The 5,810-nt window shown below is 35.9% G+C and overlaps 1 non-coding gene across 1 annotated transcript; it reads right to left on the bottom strand.

Moving 5' to 3' along the window:
- Positions 1-5,313: 5,313 nt before the first annotated feature.
- Positions 5,314-5,417, bottom strand: LOC114004973 (U6 spliceosomal RNA). The gene has a single exon (XR_003546906.1). It is a non-coding gene; the product is annotated as a U6 spliceosomal RNA (small nuclear RNA).
- Positions 5,418-5,810: the final 393 nt, after the last annotated feature.

Here is a 5,810-nt window from a genome sequence, read left to right as displayed (position 1 = left end):
TTCACCTACCTCCTCTCTTCGTGTTTAATTTCTTCATAAATTTCTTGAAGGCCCCTCATATGCACAAAATGCTTGCAAATAAAAGGTGCTACACAGATATGATATTATTACAGACCCTTTGTGGTCTTGATGATTCTATTTTTTCAAGTTTTCTTTATTTGTCATGAAAATTGTGTTGTAGATTAGTATTAATGACATCTTATAGTTCTAACAGCATTATTATTTCCTGTTAGTTCCACATTTTTGGGTCTAATTTCTATAACCAATTACCACTTAGTATCATTGGTATTCCTAAATTTGGTGTTTATCATACCATAGTTCTTAATATTTTAAAATAATTATTTATTTAATTTTATTTATTCATTTGTTTATTTTAATTTAACCAGACAGAGACATGCACACACACATACATACACATACACACATACACACACACACACACACACAGAGAGAGAGAGAGAGAGATAGGTGAGAAATCAAGCCACCAGGTCTGGGACTCAAATCATGGTCGGTCATGTAGGACTGTCCAGCATCTTAACCACCACACCACCTTCTGATCCCCATAGTTATCAATTTTGAACTATCGTGAAAACAACTTATACTAATTCACTTGGTATGGTATGGATTTAATGAAAATGTCAATATACTTAAAAGACTTTGGGCATTCTGAAGTTTATATTAATTTAGATGGAATAGTCTATGCATATTTTCCCAGGATAATTCAGGATATGGAATTTAATTTCCTCTTCTTACTGCTTTTCTAACAGTTCTTCCCATGGATGGGTGAGGCAGAGAAGGCTAGTAGATGCCCGGAGGTTATTGCAGAGCCAATAATCAAGTCATTTTTTGTAAGCAGATGTGGGCACGTCCATGCTCCCCACAAAGTAAGAGTGGATGGGATGTAAATTTTTAAGAAATGGATGTGTCTTCACTGGATCTTCTCTTTCTACTAATGTAGTGCACGTGAATGTGGTACTGCGGGAGATGGTGAGTCATAAGTGGAAGTAGCCTAATCAACATGTGGAGGAGAGTTCTCTGCCTTCTGGAGGAGAGCTTTCCACAGAGGTGCTGCATTCATTTTGGACTTTACAGGAGTGAGTAATATATACTTGTAATATTTGGACCATTTAAATTTGAGGGGTTTGTTTATGATTTAATAAAATAGTACTTCAATTAATATGCATATTACAACCTTGAACAGCATTTTTCTTTTTCCTCTGAGAAACAATTAAGATATTTAGCATTGGTTTAATAGTCAGTAGATGACAAGAAAATACATAATAAAGGCTGGAAAGATGGAGATCTATATTATGCAGTGACAAGTAACTTCTTAAAATGTAATCACTTGGGAGTCAAGCTACTCCTTAGAGGTCCACTGTTCTAAGGATACAGACACCTGATTATGTGCTGATTGCTTCTTACTGCATAGAACAAGTATCACAAAGCAAAACAAAGAGTATAGAAAGAATTAGTAGTTTGAAAGCAGAAATAAAAAGGGGTAGAAAGATGCTAGAAATTGTGGTTCTTTGAAAACCGTCTATTACTACACCCTAAACAGCAAGAAATGAAACAAAAAAAGCTTTGAGAAACAAATAATTAGTAAGATTTTCTAGGTAAACAACCCTGGACAAAAACCAGAGTAGTGATGGTTGTTTCTCAATCAAGCATAAAGTATTAAATGGATACTTAAAAGTATCAAGGTAGATACCACTGACTGAGATAGAATGCCATGGTAGAAAGGAAGTAAAGAAATGGGGGAGGTTTAAAAATTATACCCAAGAAAGAAATTTGGCATGGGAACCAGCATATGGAAGTGACTGGAAAAAAATCTACTAAACCTTTAAGAAATTCTAATTGTCAAAGCCCCCATGAAACTGGCTAGGAAAAAAAAAAGATGAAGAACAAAATAAAGCAAAAATGTGACTGTACAACCACCTTTTGATGCCCAAACTCATACCAGCAGAAAGCAGATTCTACAGGTTGCACAGGATCCAGGGACAGCACGCTCAATACTCACAGAAGCTACAGGACAAGGAAAAGTGTCCCAGGGCTGGAGTGAGTGGTGAGAAACAACAAAGGGCGAAAGAGTTCCCACCAGAGATCAAGGTGATAGTCTAATCTGGATTTATTCTCTATTGGCATGAGTGATGTAACAATGTCTATGTAGTTAACTGGAGTCACTGGTTTCCAGTAGTAGTAATACTTAGTTACTGGTTTCTAGAAGTAGTAATATGTCTATTATATATTGAGAGAGAGGTGACAAGGAAGAATGTGTGGCAAGTAGACATTAATTTTTCTATTCATTTATAAGAGCTATCTAGACCTGATGAAGAAAGCTGCATTTTACCAGAATATCTTGAATGTTAGCCAGGATGAAATGTTTTGATGAGATTTAATGGTCTTCCTTGAGAAGGGTTTCATTATGTCTTATGTGTGAAAAAAGATGCCCAGAAAGGTGAACTTATCTGAAAGAATTCAAGTATCCTCCCATTAAAATCATCTCTCCTGGGACCAGTAGTTGGCATAATGGACATACGACTGGACTCCTATGTAGTCAACTGTGATTAGAGTCCTGGACTCGGTGGCTTAAACTCATGCTGGGTGCATGTGTATGTGTGCCCAAGATCCTGAGAGGAGAATGGAGGAGAAGGGATTGTGGCACGGCCATCCCCCCTTGGGGGGTGATTTCTCACTTTCTGTCTCTCTCTCTCTTTGTCCTTCATGCAAGCGTATGTGCCCATAAAATAAGCTCTCCTTCCTCGATGTGAAATTGTTACTAAGAGTTAGTGTCCCAGGTAGCAATTACTTTCCCCAATTTGACATTATACTTTTCAACCAAAATTTTGAAAAAAAGCAGGTATGCCTTTTTCACTGGCTTTTTATTTTTTTTTAACCTTCTGCGAACTTGATATAGAGGAGCATGCCATGCTTAGAAACCACCTATTGAAAATGACAGAACCACAAATGGAAGGAGTCTGTGTCCTTGAATTACCATTTGAAGGAAATCCTGCAATCAGTCAGCAATACCTTTTGGTCTTTACAGGAGCAAGAAATAAAACCTTAATATATTTGAGCTATGTTTACATTGGTTTGTTACAGTTGACTAACACTAAATAAACTGGGCCTCACTGTGAAGATGCACAGTGATTAAATATAAATTTTTAAAAAATAAGTAAAAAGAAAAAAAAGAAACTGGGCATAATTTTGTGCTTATTTTTTATTACATTGCAATAGAGAAAGATACAGGGAAAATATTGCAGATAAATACTTGGATAACATTTAGGTAGGTAAAACACAGCTGGAGGAAAGTCTCAGTGGCCCTATTCTGTCGGACTTGAATGACATGCTTTGCAGTTATGTTGCAGTCATCTGACTGAAGACCTAGAAAGTCAAGTTTGCAAGATCTATTAGCATTTACAACAAAGTGACTACAAGACAGAGATTAAAATTTCATTTTTAGGTGAGACATCAATATACTTAAATTTAAAATAGGAGTAAAATAAGGAAATTACTGTCTTTATCTCGAACCAAATGACTAAGTACAGGATGAGTAAGATATGACTCAATAGCAGTGTATATAAAATATCCTAAGGTTTGCACTGTCTACATACTTAATACAAATAAAAAATGTGATGATGTTCCTGGGGGAAAAATGCAAACCCTGAGATCTTCTATATTATATATAATATAACATGATATATATATATATGTGTGTATATGTGTGTGTATATATATATGTATGTGTGTATGTGTGTGTGTATGTGTATATATATATATATATATATATATATACACATACATACATACATATTAGGTTTTTGCCATATGATGCATGCACTTATCAGAGAGAGATAGTGAGAGGGAAAATGAGAAATCATCCAGGGAGGATGGCCATGCCACTATTCTTTCTCCATTCTCTTTCTGGGATATTGCATGTGCAAGCAAATGCGCCTGGTATAATTTTCAAGTCACCAGGTCCAGGACTTGGACTATGCCCTTCAAGTAGGAGTTAGATTCCTGAAAGTTCATTTATTTATTTGAAGGAGAGAGAGACAGAGAAAGAGAGAGAGTGAGAGAGACCTCTGACAGGGTGTTGCTATGTTGCGGTCCTTCACTTTACCGCTGTCTAGACTTGCAGCCAGGTAGGCCTGTAGGCATCACTGGCCTGTTTGGGTCAATGCAGGAACTGAACTGTGAACCTTCCATATGGCTCCAGTATTATGCAGCAGTGATCTAATTACTGTCTGAGCCATTGTGGCTAGGCTTCTACTGATTATTTATCTCTACGTCATCTCTGTTGCTGAAAGAGGTATATTACATTTTTAATTTTGATAGTGGATTTATCAGTTTCTATTTGTAGTTCCATCGATTTTTGCTTTAAATTCAGTTGATTTTCATTGCTCTTATTGATTATGTTCTATAAAGTCACCAGGAACATTGACTTAGTGAATACTGAACCATTACTAGTAGGGAAATATATTGGGGATTAAATTTCTACAAGACTCTGGTAACGTTTTTATCAACTGATTAATACGTAACTATTTTATGTGTGTTTCTGTTTAAATACACCTTGTTTAATATACACATACTCATCAACACTGAACTGATGGCCAACAGTACTGTAACTTATGCTGTATGAAGCTTACCTAGCATGTATTTTTTTCCATTAGGTGCATCATGGCCTTCTAGTGCTTATGAATACTAGACAAAACTTCAGTTCTACATTTGGGGTACATTTTAAATGGTAAAATCACCAACAACAATCACACACACACAAAAATCCTAAAGATGTGGCATTAAATAGGCTGGGAAAAGTAACCTGTTTACAGTATAAGAACAAAACAAGAATGCAGAGAATTGCCTTTTTCAGCCTCAGCTGGGAATGTGCACTGAGGAAGCTCAAATTTTGTGCTGCTTTGTGCATGTCTGTGAATGACTGTGGAAACGCTGTGAGTTCTGCTTCAGGAGTTGCAAATACATCTTAGTGAATGGATAAACTTGCAAATGTGAAATCTACGAATGATGAGGATTGACTGCATTCGAAACAGTTAATAGGGCCATGTAGGTTTAGAGTTGTTCTACCTTTCCAGTGCATTTAAGCGCTTATAAGTAGGAGGTGACTCTCTTACCTCTAGTAATTAATTTTCTTTAAAGTTCATTGTATTTGATATAAATTTTGTCATGTCAGCTTTCTTTTGAGTGTCATATACCATCTTTTTAAGTCAATTTCTCTAAATTTTTATTTTGTTTCTTTATTTGATAAATACACATATAATATAGCATTCCTAACACTTTTTATGTTGTACAGTAAAAAAAAATATGAAACATTTCAGAGATTTTAATCTCATTTTGTACAGGAATTATGACAATCTTCTCTGGATCATTCCAAATTTAGTGTATGTAGTGCCAAAGCAAGCATTGTATTTGTTTTTCAGTTTGTTTGTTTGTTAGAGAGATTTTTGCTCTAGGGCAAGTGCTCTTGTCAGATAAACAGAGAGAGAGAAAAAGAGAAAGAGAGTGACAATCGCCCACCAGGGGATATTGCCATGCCACAATCCCTTCTCCTCTATTTCCTTCTCTGAATTTTGGGCATGCATGCACACATATCCAGCGTGAGGTTTAAGTCATCAGTCTGGGACTTAAAACATGATCGATTATGTGGGAGTCCAGCAGCTGGTCCCAGGCACCAATATTTGAACACTAATTACATTAAACTTCTTAACTCCAAGAATATTTGCTTTATTATTATTATTTATTTATTTTATTTTTTTGGAGAGGTTTTTGCTATAGGGCACGTGCGCTCGCCAGAC

The sequence above is a fragment of the Tupaia chinensis genome, unplaced genomic scaffold (genome assembly GCF_000334495.1).
Source record: "Tupaia chinensis unplaced genomic scaffold, TupChi_1.0 Scaffold140874_1, whole genome shotgun sequence".
Classification (NCBI taxonomy): Eukaryota; Metazoa; Chordata; class Mammalia; order Scandentia; family Tupaiidae; genus Tupaia; species Tupaia belangeri.
Note: the sequence above shows the minus strand (reverse complement) of the source record. Positions and strands in the feature narration are given on the sequence as shown.